Source organism: Octopus bimaculoides, chromosome 5 (genome assembly GCF_046866305.1).
Source record: "Octopus bimaculoides isolate indiv1 chromosome 5, ASM4686630v1, whole genome shotgun sequence".
NCBI classification, from domain to species: Eukaryota; Metazoa; Mollusca; class Cephalopoda; order Octopoda; family Octopodidae; genus Octopus; species Octopus bimaculoides.
The window spans coordinates 121476245-121489052 of record NC_142932.1 but is presented as its reverse complement, the minus strand read 5'-3'; the positions used below and the strand labels follow the sequence as shown (position 1 = coordinate 121489052).

The 12808-nt window shown below is 35.5% G+C and overlaps 1 protein-coding gene and 1 long non-coding RNA gene across 2 annotated transcripts in view; one reads left to right on the top strand and one right to left on the bottom strand.

Moving 5' to 3' along the window:
• The window catches only part of LOC106882793 (uncharacterized), a 239017-nt gene that overhangs the window by 108510 nt on the left and 117699 nt on the right, over positions 1-12808 (top strand). The window lies entirely within an intron of this gene.
• Positions 577-4880, bottom strand: LOC149135843 (uncharacterized). The gene is made up of 2 exons (XR_016242037.1): positions 4732-4880; positions 577-1899 (listed from the first exon to the last, which is right to left on the bottom strand). It is a non-coding gene; the product is annotated as an uncharacterized LOC149135843 (long non-coding RNA).

The window sequence follows — 12808 nt, the reverse complement described above, 5'->3', positions numbered from 1 at the left end:
TGGTGATCGCTTAACGCCACCTCCTACAGAAACATTTAGGTATTTACAAATATTTTCAGGTTTTTATTCATATATTTTGGCTTCCCTATCTAGGTTTTTGCAAGTATTGATAGTTTTCCTTTGACAGCAACAGCCTCAGTGCATTTGGTTTAAATCCAATAAGACCAAAAATAACTAAAATAGCTAGCCTATCCTAGACCTACATAAAACATTCTTGTATACCACCAAAAAACAAAAAACGATCCCATGACGTGAAGGGATTACACCTAAACATACACAACTGTGGCTTTTTAATTTTTTAAACTCTTCTTTCTAGCAATAGTGGTGCTAGTCAGTACCGTCTGTCGCTTTTGTGACCTCTATTAACTTTGCCTTTAGGTTCAAATTGCTAATAAACCACCCATTTAATTTGTTATATATATATATATATATATATATATATATATATATATATATATATATATATATATATCAACAATTACAACGTGGAAGGTGTTTATAAGTTATTTAAAGACACAAAAAAAACAGTGAGATTCACTTCAACATTTAAATTTATTATGCCAAAATATTTTCGTCTCTTTCAGACCGCGACCTGTTCACTGACAAAATTCCGTGCTGCATCAGTGAAAAGGTCACTGTCTCAAAGGGACAAAAATGTTTTGGCAAATTAAATTTAAATGTTGAAGTGAATCTAACGGTTTGTGTGTTTTAAAATGGTTTATAAACATAAGCATCTTCCTCAGCTGCAATTGTTTTTGTTTCAGCACACGATCTCAGATCAGGTCATTTGCTACGCAAGTACATCTCCGTAATATATATATATATATATATGTTTGTTTACAGGAAAAGTTTTGAGTATATGAATAAAGCTCCTATTCTAATATGTCAGCCATAGTCTAATGATGCTAACTGGTGGACCAGTTTTTTGGGGTTGCATCGAGCTGTACCTATATAATAAGAATGATGATGATGATGATGATGATGATGATGATGATGATAATAATAATAATAATAATAATAATAATAATAATAATAATAATAATAATAATAATAATAATAATAAGTCAACCCTCAGACTAGTCGAAGGGGATAAGCATCCGTCCTTTGAACATCCATTAAAGTTAAATCGCCTAAAGAAATGATTCCATGAAGATGATGAACTCGATGCTAACGGATACTGTAGACTACACTGTAATCATGACAGGAATATGGACTGTGTTCTTAAGAGACACGTGATTGGAGGAAACGCGCGTAGCGATGCATTAAATGTTTAATGCATTAATGCATTGAATGCGCGTAGCGATGCCTTAAATGCATTAACTTCCATCCAAGGATTATTATTATTATTATTATTATTATTATTATTATTATTATTATTATTATTATTATTATTATTATTATTAGTTTTATTATCAAAAGCGACGAGCTGGCAGAAACGTCAGCATGCCGCGCGAAATGCCTAGCGGTATATCGTTTGTCTTAACGTTCTAAGTTCAAATTCCGCCGAGATCAATTTTACCTTTCATCCTTTCGGGGTCGATCGGGTTGCGAACTGGGGTCGATCTAATGGAATGGTCCCCTCCCGCAAAATTTTAGACCTGGTACTTAGAGCAGAAAAGTTTATTAGTAATATCATATATACACATACATATACACACAAACGTTAATAGGAATAGCAGAAAGTACAAAAAAAGTTCAGAAAATTTCAAATGGTTCAAAGGTCGTGGTGTATTGGAACGATTTCTAATCAACGGAAGAGTCCAGTGTAATCGATTGGTATGTAGGAGAGTTGCAGAAAATCCAGGTAGAAGTCCGAAGTGTAGGAGGTGTCGAAAATCCAGGAATATGTCCGAAGTGTAGGAGGATAAAACTGGTGCGACCACGTGAGCGGGCAATATACTGTTGGAAATTACAAAAAGACAAAAGACGAATACAGGTGTGTAAACAACAAACAAGTGTATCAGTTTAACGCTCAGGAAGCTGAGAAAGCCTTTTACGTTTCGAGCCTACGCTCTTCAACAGAAAAGAACACGAGAAAATAAACAGAGAGGGACAAAAAAAGCTTTAGTAAGAACAAACGACAATAGGAAAAAGTAGAAAGTACAGAAAAGTTACAGATAGATAGATACTATAGATATGCATATAAATTCTGTGTACCAATTTTACATACAGAACACTGACCGGACCGATACTATAACAGCAAACATTTTCCAGGGTTTCACTCACTGCGATCGAACCTGAAACCACATATCAGTAAAGCGAAGTTCTTAACCACAAAGCTATTTATGGTGAACCATTTTCATTGCATATCATACTTCCGTGTGTTTATCTCCAGAAACTAAAAAGACAGTCGATATTAATTAGTGCATGAGAAGTCTTAGAATGTAAACAGTAACATTAGCCGAATTTGGTGAATATATTATTCAAACAAACGTTCATAAAAGCTTGGTATATCAAATAGATATATTCCTATTCTGTACCTGAAATAAATCACATTACATACATATCTCACTCAGATATAATCCATTAATATGAGTAAAGTTAGGGTTAGATATTAAAAAAAAGGAACAAATACATCTATTTCTTCCTATAATACTATGAATATCTATGGTTTTAGCGCTTTTATTACAATCTTTACTTCCTTTTATCCGTTTATATGCAATACATGAAAATAATATCTGTTTATCGATATGTTTATATTAATAAAACAGAAGTATCTTATTGGCTACGCTCACCTATGAATCTGTTTACTTCAATACAGTCTATTTTCTTGTTTTACACATCCATAATCCTTTAACCAGTAATAATACTTGGTTACAAATAATCTACAGATACACTTTTATGCGTTCGTTTATCTATTCAACTGTAGTTCTTTGTTTCTTTTAATCTCATAACAACAGTTGTTTCGGATTATTTTAAATCCATTCCTATATTATATTTGAGAATTTATGCATTTCTATCCATCTGTCTGTCGAAACGCATACACACATGCATGTATATATATAGAGAGAGAGAGAGATACATACACGCATGCACGCACACACACGCACACACACACACACGCGCGCGCGCAAACACACACACACAGACACACATGCACACACAATGTATGTATATATATATATATATATATATATATATATATATGCCTACATACAAACATATATATATATGTGTGCGTGTGTGTGTGTGTGTGTGTGTGTGTGTGTGTGTGCGTGTGTGTGTGTGTGTGCGTGTGTGTGTGTGTGTATCTCACACTGTGGAAGCCGGTTATTTTAATCACGTTCGATGCTATCAAATGCTGGTTGTTATCTAAATGGCTCTATCCCAAATTGATCAAAATATGTTACTTCCGCACGCATCCACACACACACACACACACACACACACACACACACACACACACATCTTTTAATATACAGGTAAAGACGCGCAGCCAAACACAGAGGAACAGAATACAGCGCCAGTGAATGGTAAGAAAACGCTGGGAGCAAATAATTATTTTTATTGTATCTGTTGATACACAAACCTAATGGCTTCTTAAAACTGTCCTCATTTGATCTCCTCTATAACTAATAGGCAAAGTTCTTAGGTCATTTTCAATCTAGTTGAATTAGTAGAAAACACCCAGCACACTGAATGATTAAGTGTACCATGATTTATTAGTCATTTGAAAACAATCAATAAGAAATGTTTTGAATTTAAAAAATATTTTCACTTTACTGATGTGATTTGTACATTAATTTAGAAGTAAAAATAAAATGGAACATTTTAAAGCAAGACGCGAATCCAAAACAACAAATAAATTCGACACATATGGAAGACGCTGTCTAATAAAACCAAATGTAATTTATGGCCGAGGTGTGCGTATATCTACCTTAATGTCTGTGTAAGCTGTTAGTTCCTAGAGTATTGATTAACTTTTGCTTGTGCAGTGGAATACTTGCTTGCTGCATAGGACGTTAGTTTGTGAGTTGGCAAGAATCAATGAAGCATTGTGTTATTGTATGGCTTAGAAACAGCACAAGTGGAAGGGAAAGGGGAAGAAAAGTTCATGTCGAGTTAACCTGTTACAGCACCTGATATGTCAGTGGACACGGCTAAATTCGTTTCTAATATAACACATACCATCAGACGCAATCACTCCATGTGCAGATAGGCATTAATTAAATAAGCACCTGTGCAAAGTTGATTAAGTGTTCAGCTCCAAAGGTGTCGATTATCTACCTGTTTTGCTTGCAGTATGTCCATAATTCTATTAAGGAAAGCATGAAGCTCAAAAGTCAGATTTTATTTCTTAAACCCTATTAACTGTATCCACCATAGCTTAAAATTTAAATTACAAATATTTCATGGGGAAACTGATTCAGTTAGAGCAGGAGAAAAGAAAGACGGGGAGGAAGGAGTGCTGAATGAGAGGAGAGGAATATGGCAGAGGAACTCTAATATTGACTGTGGTGTTCTAGAAGCTGCAAGCTGGATGACGTCCAATATGACAAAAGGGCAGTGAGGAAGAGACAATTCGGGGTTGACTTAGTAGCAGCAGCAGGGCCAAAAAGAGAGGCTGGGAAAATAAGGTAAAAAGAGAAAAACAAAAACAAAAGAGGGTAAAGATAGTTATGTACAGTGAGAGCAGGTAACAAAAGAGAGAAATAAAAAACAGAGAAAAAATGAATGGGGGGGGGGAAGAAAGAAAGAGAAGAGAGAAAACACAGAGCGCTTATTACTTACGAATGGAGGATTCAATCGCTGGAAAATTCATCCCGAATTGAATACAAATTTACTCACAGATCTCACTTTTGTGTCTACAAAGTGTGTTTAAATACCTGTCTATAGATAAACTATGTATACAACATAAAAAAGAAAGCACTGTAAATGCATTAATTATTTGTATACACTCACTCGCACACACTCATACGCACACAAACGAACGTGTACTTACATGTATATATATATATATATATATATATATATATATATATATATATATATATATATATATATATATATATATATATATATATATATATATATATATATACATATATATATATATATATATATATATATATATATATATATATATATATATATATATATACATAGATGTATGTATCTGGGAGACTATTCGTGTCTATGTATCAGAATGTTTTAATGTATCGTGGTAAAATGATACTTTGCGCTTTGAAGTTTGATAAAAACGGATACTTAGCCAGTCGCAAAATATAGATATGTATAAACAAGCTACCTTATTTAAATAAGTATTGCTTTGTTCACAACCACACACACACACACACACACACACACACACATACACACAGACTCAGAGACACAAATACATACATACATACATACATAACTGAAGCACTAGGTTTTGTTAGTAAACGCTTAAATGAGAATCTGGATAAACTGGGATTTTCAGAAAGAGAAATTGACCGGCTAATTCGTACATTACAAGTGAGTGGAACAGTAAAAATATGCAAGACTTTTCTCAAGTTCCAAATGTGAATTTGTCTGTGTTAACTACATCCCAAAGATGGAGCCTTGTATCTTTATTGGAAACCGGCACCCACCTCAGTGGAAGATTTCTAATAATTAAAATTAGAAGATACATAGCAATGTTACTATATGGATGTGAAAAGATGGAAAACTGTATACCAGACGGGCAACACCTCTATCAATGACTTTTCTGATTCTCCTATATTTGATGAGGAATGTTACAGGTATCTAGTGGTGGATGAAAATATATCTTGCAATGGCACCTGAATAAAACACGTGTCATTAAAGAATATTACAGTCGAATACAGAAACTTTGGACCTCTGAACTCTCTGCATTCAGTAAAACAGTGGCCCGCAATGTGTTTGTAATGCCAGTACTCATAGCAAAATTTGGGCTACTTGATTGGACGCTTGATGGGAACCGAGGCATTGATGTGAAAACCCAGAAGCACACATAATTTCCACATAAACAATGACGTAGGCCGTCTCTACCTAAAACGAAAACAAGGCAACAGAAGCTTAATATCGATCCAAAATGACTTTGAATGTCGAATCATATCCCCTTAGCGACATCTTTTAACCAGCAAGTGTCAAAATGCATCCCTTGACCAAATTTGCATACATGAGACTGATAACATCATAAGACTTGGAAAGCAGCTCCTTGAGCAACATTCCTTGTCTGATAACCTTAAATACATGACCAAAGAAGTCACACAACTCTACTGCAACGTATCATCAGATGACCGGATGAGCCTTATATGAGTAGAAGAACATTCATTGATATGTTAATAGAAACCTCCGAGGTGATAGTAAAATTGATCATCAAAGCAGTCTATCATGGACCAACAACCGGATTACTACCTCCCGCTCTGTAGGGTATGCATTTGCAATCCAGGAAGAGGAAATATCAATCAGACCCTTGATGCACAAATGGGAGAGGGATGCAGGAAAAAGCAGTAAAATGTGACAACCGATGCAGATTTTGTGGGGTTAACACCGAAGATATCACCCACATCATAAACAGGGGTCCGAAGATCTCATCACAGTATTATCTACCGATGAGGGGTAATGCTGTGGCAAGGACACTGTATAACGAGGTCTGTCAGAAGGATAACGCTGAGGACAAAGAAATAAGAAACCTCAGTATGATGGAAGTCATAGCCACTCATAATAATAAAAAGGAATATTGCTGGAATGTTCCAGTGAAAACCTCAGTAAAGTATAAACACAATAGGTCTGACATTATTATTTGGGATAGATAAGAGAAACTGTGTAACGTTGTGGCAACCGGCTGCCCGGCGGATGTTAACATAATGCTGAAGATTAGTGTAAACGAGAACACCTATGCTCAACTACTGAGGAGTTTACAGCTACTCTCTCCAGATTACAAGTTCCGGTTTATACCTGTAATAACTGGAGCACTGAGATATTTAACACACTGCCTAAATACCTTGAGAAATTAGGCTTCTCAAAACCAGAAAGGAGAAAGCTGATTCGAAAACTACAGATCCAAGCTATCACTGGAACTAGAAATCTGTAAAACATTTCAGAAGTTTATTATTTAAGTATATACGAGCATGTCTAGATATGCGAGTATATGCATGAAAATACATACATAAAACAAAACATACAAATCTACACGAATACATACATACATTTATACTAAATTAGCCTGTTGATGTTGAAATTCCACTGAAGGAACCTTGGCGCTAGGTTAGAAACCGGCTCTTTCTTTATTAGCAAGAAATCCTAAAATAAAATTGAATAATATACACATTAGCATGGGCCCTCAGGAATTCTGGAGGGTGCTCTCCAGCATGCTGGAAAACCACTGCTTTGTCAAAGGATGTCCCTAGGAGACATGAATCTATTTCATTTAATCTAGGGACTAATTCATATCAAACTATAAAAAGGATGGAAAATAAATTCAAGGAAACATGATATAATAGTTAAGGCAAATTAATATGCAGGTAATTCAGTTGACTAAACGGAATCCATTTTACTCACACTGGGGACTACATCATTACAAATAGAGGATGGATGGAAATCATTTAGAGCAAAACACCAAATAGATTTTAGGAAACACAAATTAATTATAAGAGATAATGCACTGGTTATGTCTATGCATGAACAAGCTAATTTAGTAATTCAGTTAAAACATATCGCACTTTCGTCGAATACCAGTCAGCCATGTTTATTAACTAATTTAGCGATGCAGAAGCAGGTTGAGGAACAGCTGAATCAGCCTTTCTGGCATTGTTAGTGTTGTTTGGTCCATCGTGAGCGCTAATAAAAGATGGTGGTGATCAAAAGTTTTCTAACAAAAGCCATCTTTACCTATTGTACGTCAAGAAGAACTGTATTGTCTTTATATAAGGTAAAAGTGTGATTTGTAAGGGGCGGATTTAGCTGTCATTTCTGCCAGTTCACGTGGTCCTATAAAGGTTCCATAGGTTAGCGTTTTCTAGGTTGGCGTTCTTAATTCGTAATTCATAATTCGATATTGGCGTTCGTAATTCGTTCGTAATTCGATAAAATGCAGTAACGTACACATGCGCGTGCATATTCATTCAAACACACACACACACACACACACACACACACACACACACAGTGAAACGCACCTACATACATACATACATACATACATACATACATACATACATATATACATACATAAATACATACATACAAGCACGAGCTCGTAATATATATATATAGTATATATTAATAAGCAATCAGGAAAGCGAAAACATGAATCTCCGAAGTTTTGAATAAATTGAATACATATAAACATACATACATACATTTACACACACACATATATACATACATACTTGCATATCTACGCGCACAAAAATGCATATAGGCTAGGGCTTGGCTGCTCTGCATTGACAAGGGGCAACACCCTGAAACTAGTCTGCAGATGCCAAACCAGCAGGGGGACACTGCTGACCTCCCCTGTTTGAAGGTTATAAAGGACACAGGTTTCGTGTGTCACATAGCTAGCTAGAGGCGATGGCTTCATGGAGCTAATTCACGGCAGCTTTCGTCCTAATTTTGGGACTGCCATGTTGGCTTGGCGATAACTATTAATTTCCAGTACCGCTGCCGTAGTCTCCTTTAGAGAGACTTAGAAATATTAATAACTTTATTATATATATATATATATATATATATATATATATATATATATATATATATATATATATATATATATACATGCTTGAATATATGTGTATGCATATATGAATACATATATACATTTATAACTGTGTATATATATGTGTGCGTGTGTGTGTGTGTGTGTGTGTGTGTGTGTCTGTGCCTATGTATGTATGTAGGCATGTATGTATATATGTACGTATGTTAGTATGTACGTACGTACATATGCTTCCAACGGAAAGAGTCGAAGACATTTGATTTGTAATGGAAGAATGATTGAGAAAAACTTGTTACACATTTCATAAATTCTACCCATGAGACAAACAGAACTAAATGTTATTTATTATTTCATGTCGCATTGTGTTTTCTTCAGAACATCAACCATGTTTTACTTAACTGTCAAAAGAGGAGCTCTAAAGTGGATTAGATTGAATGTTGAGCTTTGATATGGAAACTAAGAAGTGCCTGTTAAGCCATGCTGCACGCAATCATAATTTATCTACTAAATGTTCATTGAACATAAAAAGAAACATAAAAATATTTCTATTCAATTAATTTGAATTATACTCTTTTGCTACTCACGGTAAATGGAATTCTGTTCCAAGATTTTAGACGTTACATAACGTCTTGAAAATCACACGGGAATTCAAACCCACTAAGCTATAATTTTATAGAATAATAAATACAAAATGTGTCACGGATCAAAGTAGTTTTTTTGCATTTTCTTTTATGGGATATTGATCGCCAGAACAGTAATGGGTCAAGTGAAAAGGCGTTGGTTCACATTCAGTTACCGACTTTGTAACATCTATAACCAAAATACTAATAAATCACTTCATACCGCTAAGATTTAAACAACGGTACTATGACTCGATGTGTGCTTACCTCAACTTCATTTTGTGTATATAGCTTCAAGCGCAATGATCTCTCCAAAAGTAGTTTATATGTTTATATATAAATATTCTTTTCTACTTTAGGTACAAAGCCAGAATTTTTTTAGTGGTGGGGGCAGTCGATCAGATCGACCCCAGTGCGCAACTAATACTTAATTTGTCGACTCCGAAAGGATGAAAGGCAAAGTCGACCTCAGTGGAATTTGAACTCAGAACGTAAAGACAGACGAAATATCGCTAAGCATTTCGCCCGGCGTGCTAATGTTTCTGCTAGCTCGCCGCTTTGGTTTATATATAAATATTATATGTAGATCTCAGGCGTCGATCTGGTAGAGCCGTTAACACACCGGGCAAAAGGCTTACCAGCATTTCGTCCATCTTTACAGTCTGAGTTCAAACTCCCCCATGGTCGATTTTGCCTTTCATCCTTCGAGGACGATAGAATAAATACCAGTTGAGCACGGGAGTCAATCTAATCGATTTAGCTCCTCCCCGCAAAATGTTTTGTCTTGTACCAAAATTTGGAACTAATACTATATGTAGACTAAATCTCCAGTAATATATCTCCTGCTATAGAGCAATGACGTTTAGAAACCGTCATATTATACTGATTTATCATATTATAAGTATATCTTATAAACAGATGCTTTCATTGTGGCAGACAACATTGCATGATGATACAAGAGATCATTTCAAAATGCTTTCTCAAATCGAAATGAGTGTAAGATTACTGTTGACTTGTATTTTACAAACGTAAGGCATCGAAGTTATCGTGTTTCTTCATCAGAGCTGTTTTTCATTTGGTGTTTCTTTACTAATGCAGAAGCCATGTTAGCATTTATAGAGGCATTAGGTTGGTATTTGTTGTTCTCAAACGATTATTGTCTTATATTAGCATTACAAATAGTAATTTCTTTTTATTCTTGCTACTGATGCTGACAAAAACCATGAAACCTGAAGATGCAGGAAAAGTTTCCATTTTATCATTAATTCGACATAATTCTTACACGCAAAAATTGATCAACCTGAAAGTGATGGATGCGTTTCCATTTTTTAAAAACAATAGAGTTAATTTTCAAGGATACAAAACAAAGACTTTAGAGAAGATATGTCACCTTATTTGATTAGTTCTGCTTTTAGATTTTCGGAGGTGTTGAATTTGTTTTCTGTTGGGCTTTACAGGTATATGTGATATCATTTACATGTATATATTCTTTATAGAAGATATATCTTGTGGGTTTTCTGTTTAAGCAGGTTCACGTGTGTTTAGGACTGATTTCCTTGGAGTGTTTATTATATATAGCAAGCTTGTATTTTCATTAAAGAAAACCGCTGTGCAGCATCAACGATTATGAGTGTGATAAGAAGCTTCAAGATTTGTCATACAACATTGCAAAAAGCGAAGTTTGGATACTCATTTTGAGTTAAAACCTTGGCGTTCAGGATATGTTTTCTGTTGCGCCAAGGGCATACGTATTTCTACTATGCTCTGTCGTACCAAGAAGACATATCTATCGCTCCTTCTCCACTGACTTCGAAAGAATAAAATCAATAAAATCAATCCTTCGAGGCATAAAGATTACTAATAATGGAGTCTATTTTCTGTTTCATAAATCCAAGTCTCGGCCTTAGAATTAAACTAATTTGTTAATTAGCTAGAAGGGAAGACGCAGTACTCTTGACATTTGCAGGTAATTATTGATCTTTGATATCGATTCAGTTTGATGTTCAGCTTTAACATCCACATACGACACCTTCCGTAATAATTAGACACAGAAAGACACTCTACAGATAGGTTTATATCAGGAGGAGACGTAACATGAAGCAAAGAAATTAAGAAATTAATGTTGGTTCTAAGGTCACGTATTTAATAAAGGATCACAACAGTGATGAAATGATAATAGGAGACCGGGGTGTCGGGTTGAACTAGGCTTAGAATTTATGCTGGAGCCTTATTTCGAAGAAGAGACACGCTGCAGAAGAGGAAAATAATACAGTAAGAATGATGCCTAAATATAGAATTGATTCATGGATGTTGGTGTTGAATAGACTTTTTTCCAAATTTATGACCAGTGCCCGTCGGCGCCTAAACCTGCAACACTACCCATGCCTGCTTAGTAAGGAAGATGAGTTTTGTCGGTTGACTTGCAAGAGGGAAAAACAACGGTCAAAGAACTAAAAAAAAAAAGCAATAGTCAACGGTCAAACAACAGCAGGCCGTGAGAAATTCCTAATCTTTACTTAGACATCTCTCTAGAAGAAGGAAATTGCCATATGAATCTTATGACTGGCATTGGATATACACTCCTAAAGAGGCACAAACTGTTAGCTTCTGAGCATTTTTGAATCTTGTGATTCATGCATTCACCTGATGAAACCGTTTTCCTAATGATGTAATGCCTCCCCAAAATTTCGGGCCTTGTGCCAAGAGTAGAAAAGAATAATTCTCGTAAACGCAAATAATATTTAGTGAATTTTCAGATGATCCTCAGTCTATTTGCTTGGCGTTCTAGAAATATCTTAACCGACACACTTCCGACCTTAAAAACAAGGGAAGGATATTGAATAAGCTCGTCTAACATAAACTTCGTCTGAAATGAGTAGACGGTTTCGACTGGAATTCTTTTGATCGTAAATCTACTCAGTCAGATCTGAACAAAACAACAACAACAACAAGATAATCAATTGTGTTATATATTATCTACTCACTAATTAATCGCCATAGACAAGTAACCAAGCATTATCTACTTAAGTGAAGGAAATATATTGGTTTCTGCTTCAGTAAGTTGTGTGAAGATTTAGATCATCCGCAGAAGGAATTACTTTTCAAATACTGTTTCAGCTCTCTGCATCAGTTACTTGTATCTCATTCGGCAACACCTTTACATTTGTGCCAACTAGGCTGCTAGTAGTCAACGAAATGGCCTGCATATGATGTTGATTGTGAAGTTGCATGGCTTTAGTGGTTACGGTATTCGTCTCACGGTCGTGAGTTCGACTCCAGGTGGTGCGTTGTGTCCTTGAGCAAGACACTTTATTTCACGTTGCTCCAGTCCCCTCAGCTGGCAAAGATGAGTAGTACCTCGGTATTTGAATGAGCCAGCCTTGTCACATTCCATATCACGCTGAATCTTTCTGAGAAATGCGTTAAGGATACGTGTGTCTGTCTGTGGAGTGCTCAGCCACTAGCACGCTAATTCCTCGAGATGGCTGTTCCGTTGAGTGGATCGACTGGGTTGCTTGTAATCGTA